This window comes from Perna viridis, chromosome 9 (genome assembly GCF_037379345.1).
Source record: "Perna viridis isolate PV_CMFRI_1.1 ecotype Kerala chromosome 9, ASM3737934v1, whole genome shotgun sequence".
NCBI lineage: Eukaryota > Metazoa > Mollusca > Bivalvia > Mytilida > Mytilidae > Perna > Perna viridis.
In genome coordinates this window covers 21,322,363-21,334,492 of record NC_142453.1, presented here as the reverse complement: position 1 = coordinate 21,334,492, position 12,130 = coordinate 21,322,363, and positions in this window count along the sequence as shown.

Here is a 12,130-nt window from a genome sequence, read left to right as displayed (position 1 = left end):
AAGTCAAAAAAAGGTTCATCTTGACATGAGTGCAGTTTTTATTCAAATTGAGTACATTTATTGATCTAATAAGGGGGTTGCCTGGGTATCAGAAATTGTATTTGCTAGTATTTGCTGGGGGTAATTTGGTGTTTATTTTCAAGAATTCAGTAAATCCATATGAAATAATAAGATTTTGGCCCTTTATTCTCTATTTTCTGAAATTAAAATAAAAAAATATGGTTTCTATGGGATTTTCCATTGAAATTGCACGTTTGCTAAGGTGCTAGGTATGAAATATAGACCAGTGGGGAAAATATTGTACAGCTTTGAGTTTTTCTCCTCTGACTATACACTAGGAACATCAAATCAACAAAAAACATACTTTATGAACAAGGTTTAGGCAGAAATCTGGCAATTTAGTGTAATTTTTATGAACCCAGTCAATGAAATATGGCAAAATCAGGGGTTTTCACAGCCTTGTCTTAGGTTCTATAAAATCACAGATATGTGTTTTATTGGTCTGAATCTTTTGTATTTTGCTAGTAAATAATATAAATAATGTGAAAAAAAACCTAATATATTCATTCCATTGATATTCATGCATCTAATGTAAGTCACTACATGTATATACCTTGTGATGTCTCAAAAACACCTAATTTTAGAGTTCCGCATACACTATAAGGTTTCAAAAATGAAATTTTTTGTAGAAAAACCAGAAAAATACAGCTGACTGTCTGCTTATGTACCTGATAAGCTTAGAACCTTACATTATCTTACATTTGTTTCAGATTTTTCATCATTCAAAACCCAAATAAAGGCTAACTTTTAATATCGGACACAATCGCACTCGAACAAGCTCTGTACAGGTCTGGTTTAAATTGATCTGGAGTGACAGTTTTAGCTTTGAAACCACTTCTTATTGTTTTCAATGTACATTTGATATGTGTAGACCACTTTATCTTTGAAGTTGATCAATTTAAGTCATTGTCAGCATCATAAAATGAGTTTTCATATGTGTACCCCTATACATGGTCTAAAAGTGCATTGACCATGGCCGCATGTATAAAGACCCAATTTTTGGCCTTAAAGCAGCTGGAACTTGAGTAAACTGAACTGGATTGCATCAAATACACATAATATGATGCAACCAATGTAAAAAATCACAAAAATATTGCATTTAAAAAAAAAAAATGTACATTTTAGAGGGGCCTTATTTCATTCGACCATTGGACATGCGAGTCATGCAATGTACCACTGATACTAAATTTGCTATAACTTATATATTTTCAACTAATCATGATGAAACTTTGTACTTGAAGTCAAAAAAGGTTCATCTTGACATGAGTGCAGTTTTTATTCAAATTGAGTACATTTATTGATCTAATAAGTGGGTTGCCTGGGTATCAGAAATTGTATTTGCTAGTATTTGCTGGGGGTAATTTGGTGTTTATTTTCAAGAATTCAGTAAATCCATATGAAATAATAAGATTTTGGCCCTTTATTCTCTATTTTCTGAAATTAAAATAAAAAAATATGGTTTCTATGGGATTTTCCATTGAAATTGCACGTTTGCTAAGGTGCTAGGTATGAAATATAGACCAGTGGGGAAAATATTGTACAGCTTTGAGTTTTTCTCCTCTAACTATACACTAGGAACATCAAATCAACAAAAAACATACTTTATGAACAAGGTTTAGGCAGAAATCTGGCAATTTAGTGTAATTTTTATGAACCCAGTCAATGAAATATGGCAAAATCAGGGGTTTTCACAGCCTTGTCTTAGGTTCTATAAAATCACAGATATGTGTTTTATTGGTCTGAATCTTTTGTATTTTGCTAGTAAATAATATAAATAATGTGAAAAAAAACCTAATATATTCATTCCATTGATATTCATGCATCTAATGTAAGTCACTACATGTATATACCTTGTGATGTCTCAAAAACACCTAATTTTAGAGTTCCGCATACACTATAAGGTTTCAAAAATGAAATTTTTTGTAGAAAAACTGGAAAAATACAGCTGACTGTCTGCTTATGTACCTGATAAGCTTAGAACCTTACATTATCTTACATTTGTTTCAGATTTTTCATCATTCAAAACCCAAATAAAGGCTAACTTTTAATATCGGACACAATCGCACTTGAACAAGCTCTGTACAGGTCTGGTTTAAATTGATCTGGAGTGACAGTTTTAGCTTTGAAACCACTTCTTATTGTTTTCAATGTACATTTGATATGTGTAGACCACTTTATGTTTGAAGTTGATCAATTTAAGTCATTGTCAGCATCATAAAATGAGTTTTCATATGTGTACCCCTATACATGGTCTAAAAGTGCATTGACCATGGCCGCATGTATAAAGACCCAATTTTTGGCCTTAAAGCAGCTGGAACTTGAGTAAACTGAACTTGATTGCATCAAATACACATAATATGATGCAACCAATGTAAAAAATCACAAAAATATTGCATTTAAAAAAAAAATGTACATTTTAGAGGGGCCTTATTTCCTTCGACCATTGGACATGTGAGTCATGCAATGTACCACTGATACTAAATTTGCTATAACTTATATATTTTTCAACTAATCATGATGAAACTTTGTACTTGAAGTCAAAAAAAGGTTCATCTTGACCTGAGTGCACTTTTCACTCAAATTGAGTGCCTTTATTGATCTAATAGGTACGAGAACACAATTAATTCCCCTTGGTTTTCGTTGTATAGTTCCAACTTTGGTAGTAGGTACCTTCCACATTTTTTCATATTTTTACTGGAACCTTATTTGCTAAAGTTTTGCCTCTAATTGGTAGAAAATAGGTTAAAATTACATGGAATTTTTTTTCATTAATCAATTCTGACTAAAAGTTGTGATTTGGTTCAGTGGAAGAAGGTTAAAATTTAGGACTTTCATTTGTCATGTTTACCCCATCTCCGAACTATATGTATTAATTTCAGAAAATGATGGTAAAATTTTCTACAATTTATATATAAAATCCTGTTTGTACATATCTTTACGCCAGAGATGTTTTATTCAGTTTGCGCCGGTGGAATTTTTTTAATCTGCTCAAATGTGTATATTGAGATGCACTTGAAAATTAATTGCGGTCTCGTGCCTGCTAATTTTAATAAGTGGATTACAAAGTGAAATAGCTCAAAATCTAACTGGCGATGCCCATATGAGGAAGGGATTTTCAAAGGAAAAAGTTTGAACAGTTTCAGGGGATGAAATAAAAATTTCAGATATTTTGCGGGAAAGTTGATATTTTTAAACCTGATTTTATGAACTGTTTTGCAAATTTTCCCATATTTTTGCATGGTTTCTATGGTAACCCTATTTGTTGTGGGTAATTTTTTTCCAGAAAATTTTTACTGCATTCTGAAGGCCTTGGCTTGAGCTATTTCTTGATATATAGATTTACAGATGCTTGACAATTGTTTGAAGTGATAAATATTACAAAGCATCAGATTACAAGACCAAAATTAGGCAGTTCTGTGGAGTGCTGGCACTAGCAATACACTCTCACGAGGTCCCGGTACGGGGTTATTTTCAATGTTCAAAATGGACCGGAAGTAAGTGGATGGAAATCCGCTTCAGGTTAACAAATGTTATAAATTCTTGAGACATGTATCAGAAAATAACTCCGTGAAATTGCACACTTTTGCTTATCCCTTGGGAGAAAAAAAATCCCATGGGAGAAAAAAAGTCCCATGGGACACAAAATAATCCCACGGGATAAAAAAATTCCATGAATTTCAAATTGTAACTACAAATTTATTTTAGTAAATATTGTAAAACAAAATGCATTTTATTAAATCCCATGCAAATCTGCATCCAATGGAATGGTAGGTTGAAGAAAAAGGGGCGCAAGATTTGCAATTCAGTGTTTTGCAAATTTAAATTGTCTTTTGTTTTAATAATTAATTTGGATCATTGTTAATACAAACCAAATTAATCATCATATTTAGTTCACAGTAAAAGTTGTTTATTGGGTTTGTTTATAGGCGTAAATAGCATAGAAATAAATATGACAAATTAGAAATACCTGTAAAGTGGACCTAACTATCTGCGATTGAACCTCAATGGGGTATGCCAGTGGGACTATTTTCCTGCGGTAGTGTAGGATAATTTCAGATACTAAAAGGCTTTACAAATCTAAAAGCTCTGGCAACTGCTATATCAATTCTGATCTTCGATATAAATTTATAAAAATCTCATTTACCACAATTACACAAATGATATATTAGGACATAAGACTCTATATATATATTAATATGATGAAGGTGAAACCTTTTAACGCTTCCGAAGAAACATTAGTTAAAAACAACTTTTTGTCAGCTCTGATGTGATATATTATACCTGTAACGTTCAACGTAAATTTTGCAATGATATATGTCATAAAGCATTATACTAATTTTCATGGTCCGATTTGTCTATTGGCCGAAATGTCCAGCATTCATGAGGAATTATTGTTTGTCATGGTCTGAAATGTCTTTGGTTGTAATTGTCCGGCACTGTTAAACATTATGGTTCTTATAATTTGCGAAACGTCTAAAAAGATTTCGTTTATACAATTTAATTCCGCTTCATTCTGTTTCCATTTGTACCGTTTAATTATGTTTTTTTTTTATTACGATTTGATTTCGATTTTATCGAATTGTTTCGTTTCGATTCTTTCTTTTATCAATTATTATCGTTTCGATTTGGAAATATGGAAAACCTTGCGCAATAATACTATATTCTATCAACTCTCGTAAATCGTTAAGTAAAAATGAACACTTGTCAAATTCAATACACATAACAATATATATTTCATGAAGACAAACTAAATACAAACATGCTGACAGAGAGAAAAAAAAAAGAAAACTAATCCGAAAAAAACAATACAAAAAGAATTGCGTGCTGGATACTCCATCGAACTATATGCACATTTAAAGTAATGAGTCATCAGGAAAGATCGTTCCTGAATAGCACAACATGTAAACTTCAAAACAACATTTTCCGATAGAACACCATCTACAAATCTGTGGTTTTAAAAGCCAGTTTTTAAACAGCGGTACCATTGACATCAAGTGTACCCAATACAACGATCCAACACCAATTATTTTCATTTTCTACATGAACGATATATACATAAAACATACATAAAATTAGAATATTCGCTGACGACAGCAATATATAGCTAATGACCTTCCATACAAGACAAATGTACCAAAGTTACTATCCATTACTCAAAGAGGACATACATGTATCATAAGAGTAATCAAGGGAACCAAGGTTATAACAATAATCAAAAGAATACAATCCAGAGACAAAGACCAGACATGGAAAACAGACATGCACAACAAAGGACATAAAGTAACTAAAATCATACATACAAAGTAACAAAAGCAAATGAGCAACTCGGACTCCACTAAAAACTGTGAGCATGGACCAGGTGCACCGGTATGGTAAACGTCCTCTGCTTTTCTAGAAACACCCGTCGAGTTGCTCATAAAAAGTCAAGTCCAGGGTAGACAAACGAGGAAAGGAAAACTATGACCCGTTGAATAAATCAGTCCTCATGATGCAGATGGATACACCATAACGATCCACGAGTTCGTGATGACGACCATAAAACTTCTGTAGTGATGACTTCAATCTTGTAGCAACACAACCCTGTTCCAGAAGCCTATTTGTTATAGTTCTAGCGTGATACAAAAAGTCTGCGTAGTTTCGGCAACCTGTAGCATAACGTATGAGTTGTGGTATGAACACTCCATACGCAGGTGCTGAAGAGATGTTGCCACAGATGACAGGAGTGTTGACAATTTTGAATGAAAAGTCATCACGTTTGTCGTAAAGTTTGGTCAATAGTTTTCCTTTACCATCGATTTCTCAGTGTAGGTCAAGATATGAAGCTGACTTCACAGTGTCTGTAGTATCCTTTATCTCAAGTTCTTCGGGGTAGATGCGAATTGTTTAAAGATAATACGTCATCTATATAGCGGAAACTGAGATTAAAAGATTTAGCTAAATGATATTCTTTCATTCGGTTCAGATCAGCTATAAAGTTAGCCTCATAAGAATGAAGGAAAGCAAGTAAAGGAACACAATTTGTTCCCATTGGAATGTCAACCGTTTGTTGAAAAACACGTCCACCACACTGGACAAATATGTTGTCGATTAAAAATTCCAGCATTTTGTAAACATCTTCCTCTGTATATTTAGAAGATGACTTGGAATTATTTCTTACAAAGTACGAGGAATCACTACCAAGAACTATATATATATGTATCTAGGTGTACCATCTTTTTTTGCAAAAAACAAGCATAGGTCTTATCACTGCTATTATTTTCTACGTCATCCTCTGATAATAAACATTGGAGGTAACACATTTTGCAGACAAAAACAGTGTTGTTTTGGGCTTTGTCTGCTGGTACGACAACATATTTGTCATGTATAGTAGACTATGTTTTTGCTACATCGGGGTCTTTGAAAACCAATGTAGCCTTGGCACTCATTGGCCTACTTGAAACTTTTATTCGTTTCAAAATTAAAGACCTCACAGCCTTTAACCACTCTGACAGAATCAATGTCTTGTTCTCGTTTTATCCATTTCCTTGCATAGTCCTCGACGGCACCCATAAGAACTTTAAAGTTATAATTCCAGTTTATGGAGCGTGGTTCACGGTACTTGGGACCTTTAGAAAGGATATTACGCAAAGATTCGTTTTCGATGATGGTTAAATCTTCTGTAACGACGTGACCAGAAGGACCATATTTGAGTTTTTGCAAGAAAAGTCAGGTAATCTCGAGGTTCTGCAATAGCCTTTTATAATTGAAAATTTTGGATGCAGTGGGTTAAGTTTAGAAATATGAAATAATTGGTATGGATTTGTCTTTGAAATATGGGGGAATTTTGTTGTTAACGTTTTTGTATTAGAGGATGTTAGCCAAATTAATTGCATCTATACCTTTGTTGACAAATGGTAGTGGTAGAAATGATCATTTTACTTCATCTTGACTTTTCACACAAACTGGTTTAAAGAGTCTGTGGAAACCAATATCCAATATGATGGCAACAAGTCTGTATAGTGATGACGTGGGGTCAGAAACAGGAGTGTCAAGACTTGTTTTGTAAAGGGAGTGTAGTAAAGTGAGAGGTATAGAATAAAGTTTGGTTCCAATGTGATGAAGTCCAAGCGGATTTTGTATGAAAGGAAGGCGACCATCTATGGGGACATCATGTAACTTAGGTGACGTATAGTGGCGATGACCATGACTCCTTTCCAGTCTTGGAATTTTGTCAAATAAATTCATCACATTTATGCTATTGTTATATTGGCTTGAAAGGTTTCCTATACTTTTGACGTTGTAATTGTATCCGTAAGGTAGTCTACGTATCCAGTACTCCTCTCTTTCCCTTCGATAGTTTTACTTAGAACGGGACTGTTCGTATGATGGTAATTTTTGTCTAAAATACGAACGTTCATAGAGAAAAGTGAATGATGTTGTTGATTAAAGTGTTGATAAACTGTCGAGAATCTGATGGTGTTAATTCCCGAACGACGGGAAACCACGGCTTCATTTTACACAACGTACAACATCCTTGAATCATTAACATCGATAAAATATCCCGGATCACATTACAATCACATAAAATAATAACATGATAAAAGACAATATTTAAAACATACCACTCGGAATTTTTTTTTAACTTGAGGGAAATAGATACAGAATAAAGTCTTAAGCAGGTCCATGCCAACAAGGATAATACCCGTGGTGCAACAGCCATGATCGACACATGCACTTTAAAATGGGCTATTATAACTGAATGCTGCTTAAAGCAAATATTCCATGACATTCAGATCAAAAACATCTGACTTTGTACAGACAGTCATAACCATTGCGGTTGTTTCCACAGTTCATGGTTTTTACCATGATATTGCCATTTGTTATACGGACCTCCCTTTTCCCGACGCAGTCGTTATAGTTTTGCTTTTTACCCTTTGACCTTAAGGGCGCTCTTCTATAGAAATTCAAGTCACCTGATCGCAATTCTGTTTCCTGATTGGCCAAATACTGATAACTTAGTGGCATTAGAAAAATAATGTATCGAAATTTTGTATTTGCTTGCCATGTGTTATTTTCTCGAAAGAAATGTAGACACTTAGAAACAAAAAGAAGAACATTTTATTGCGTCGGCTATCTTTTTTTAAAGATAGTACTTGTTTAATATTCCTTTTCACTATTTGCCATGCGTTTATCAGTTATTACTTTTCATTTTGAATTTAATGAATGGTGATTTGGCTATGTATTAGTGACATAACCTACACTTAGGGAATATATAATTTTATTTCCAACTTCATTAGGCCTTGTCAGCCCTTTGCTTACTACATATATGTTCATTAATGAATAATATATAAATGGTGAATATGGCGGGCAATCTTTGGGAAATATTAAAATGAGTTATATATCTAAAGTATAAGTTACCTACCCTTTCATAGAATCACTGTTGTCATGAGATCTGTTTGGTATTCGGAAATAATATTCTTTAAGAACAGAATATCGACATAACCAAAGAAACAAAACCGGCATGACCAGTGGGATAATTCAAACACGTCAAATTCCAAAACATATGACCTAAACGCGAAGAGGAAGCGAATGTACTATGACAAGGATATAACGCCAATTGTAGTGTTCGTGTTAAATATGACCTATGGCCTTTAAATATCAGTTATAGATAACTCCTCTCATAACGGGAGCACATGCATGCAGTCGTGTTTGTTTTTGGTTGGATTCACTCGCTACTTTTAGCTCAATGGCCCCTAGGGCCATGTGACCTTATGCCATCACTTGGCATCGTCCGTTGGCGTCGTCGACGTCCGTCACGCTTATTATTATTTTTTTTAATCATCTCCTTTGACAATACTTGACCAATTTAAAACAAATTTGGTATGAATGGTCTTTAGGGTGTTTTGTATAGGACTGATATGGAGAATTTTGGTCCGTTGAAAAACATGGCCGCTGTTATTATATAAATGACATTTTACTATAACGGTATAGTAGCTGAAAAATATTTTTTGTGAATTCATTGCATTGTATCACTGGTATTTTATTATAACGGTACAGAACATGAATAATGTGTTTGTGATACAGATATTTACTAATATTTGGACAAATTCATCAACCTTTGTTATCGGAACACAAGCATTTTCTTATAACAAATAAACTTATCGACTGATATACAAATCAATTTTTAATATTGGAAATTACAAAGGTTATTATTTCTATCCAGGCTGCTGCAATATGTCTTCAAAAGTAGTTCTTATATCTGTTTAAAATAGTATTTGCATCATTTTTTCTTAATATTATATTTAAAAAAAATTATATCCACCGCCTGTGGATTTCAAGCTTTGATTCTTTCTTTGATCACACCTGTAGACTCAACACTCTTTCTTGGAACTACGGGTCTGTTGTTTTGCTTTTTAAAAATCTTATTTATCTAATTGGGAAATAATACTAATACAGTGATAACTGTCAAAATCTAATCACGAATAAACCGAACACCTGTCTACACCATACGCTCTGTGAAGTCACAACATATCATTTTGAATTTTAATTTCAAACTAGGTGAACAGAACACATTTTACAATCTAGAAAGGGTTCGGTTAAGATAGACATGTATCACTGTAAATATATTCATAATATCAAATTTCGGTGATATTCCCTATTCATTAAATCATTTAATTTTTACATCAAATTTCTTTGCAAACACCTTAGTCATTTCTACATTGCTGATATTCGGAAATATCTGGGAAGTACATTTTCTAAAAATATGACTTATGCAGATATAGGAACAAATTGGCCAACAGTAGTTCAAACCAAAAGCTCGTTTTAATCCAACAGATATTACAATAGTTGGCTTGAATACATATCTGTCATTCAAATTCGACCAGAATTTGAAACATTTTAAGCACATTAATTTAGACTCGATTGCAAGAATCAGTGTGTTGTCTTTCGGATAATAACCCTGTCCTCTATCTAATGCTAGATAAATAAATCTTTTAGTTCCCTGTTTTGTACAGAAATAAAAGTGGATAAAATTACACAGAACTGACTTTAGCTCATCAATTTGGAGTGTCGTATACACAGGCAAATGTGCCACACATGAAAATCATATGGTTTGCATCATATGATTATCATATGAATCGAGCGCCATATAATAACCACATGTTTCAGTTAACATATGATAATGACATGGTTATCATATGATAATTACATGTTTTTCACAAACATATGATTATCATATGTTTTCAGCTGCAAGCCCATGTTATCATATGAGAAGCAAATGATAATCATATGAGTACCATATGATAAATATCATATGATTTTCATATAAATTCCATGTGATTATCATATGTGGCACATTTGGCTGTGTACCAGGTTGAAAATCCTATTTTTTATTATAACAAAAGATAAGGCTCCTAGTAGAAAGTCACTCCTGTAGGTCCTTTGATTTTTTTAAGATTCACTAATGATTCACAGGACTTTCAGAGTAGGTTTAATCATAGTAACACTTGAGACCATCTTTCACTGCCGTTAATTAAAAACCGCAGTTTTTGAAGGTTTTAGTTTAGTTTAGTTGTACAGTTTGCAGAATCAGCATTATTACTCTATTCCCAGATCTCAGACTTGTCTGAATCATAATTATATCAGATTAAATTTATCTTATCTATCAAAATTTTCAGTATTACAAATTTCAAAAACCTAAAATACTGAGGCTTCATTCTTTTATTGCAAATATTAAAACATTTCCGTGATAAGTTTGGCCTCTTTTTTATATAGTTTTGGTTCTGAGTAGTTCTTGCATACACACAATGTTTGGTATTAGAATATATCATCCTATATATGCTCCTGACGAGAGTTTACTCCTTGCACCACGTATACAGCATATAAAAATGTGCAGTATATATGATTGATATATGTAGATGTAAAGACAATTGCAAATTATCGGTATCCAATAAATAGAATGGAGCATCATGTTATAATCGCTTAAAGTAATGCCATAAGGCTCGTATAACAGACACGTGATTGTTATTTCTTTTGACTATTAGTCTAGTTATTTTGTTTTTTCCCATTGTTGAAATTGTCCTCCTTAGGTGGGTTTCCAAGTGAAGTGCCCAAAAAGTCAAATATCTTGCAATGAAGTATTTTTAAAGAAAATGAGATCCATCTGTGATGATAAAACCAGCTGAAATACCAGGGTCAAAATGGAATGGTCACATGGTTTGGATGTAAATAATCAAGTTGGATATATCGTAATATCCTTTTTAATGATTGAATGACAAGTTGCAGCAAAGGGTAGGTAGTGGAGACATTTGATATATAAAATATGGAGGAACTTCTGGTGCAACAGTTTATTGTGTAAGATGCTTTCAAGGTTGATAGCACCCACACCCTTTGTTAGAAAAAAATGACTTCTAAATATATAATGTGATGACACTATTCGCTACACAAATCCATTGGATTAATTTGATACGGGGAAGATAATGTATGCATAGAAGGGTCTGAAAAATTCCCAACGATGTTAGAACTGTCAAATTTGCAAAACAAATTTTTGATCATTCCCTCCGCGTGATTCGGACTCGTACCGCTGTAACATCAATAGCAACACCACCTGCACAAACTCCAGCGCCCTAGACCACTGGGCCAGCTGGGCTATATAAATATATAGCTTTCACTCGCCGGGTCATTCCTCGTCGTCGGTTTAATCTAGGGCTGTAACTTAGTAAACGATGTATGGTAGTACGGGGCAGCTCATCCAGGTATTGTTATGTAGGATAAAAGATCAAATTAACGATACATGTCACGATAAATCAATATGATACAATGTTTCAGAATGCGACGACTCTTTTCGGTGGACTTTGTGCAGGCGGTGTTGCCAAATATGTCACAGCGGTACGAATTCGAGTCCCGCGGATGGAACGACTAAAAATTAAAAATAATCTGTTTACTGAGTACATCTGAACTAAGTCCGTTTTTATTTGGTTGTACACCGTGACTGGTTAGCTTCAGATTCCGTACCGGGTCTGGATTTTATGATCTTTCGGTCAAATTTAAACAGTTAATAAAGTCAATCAAACAAATGTCCTAACTGTGACAT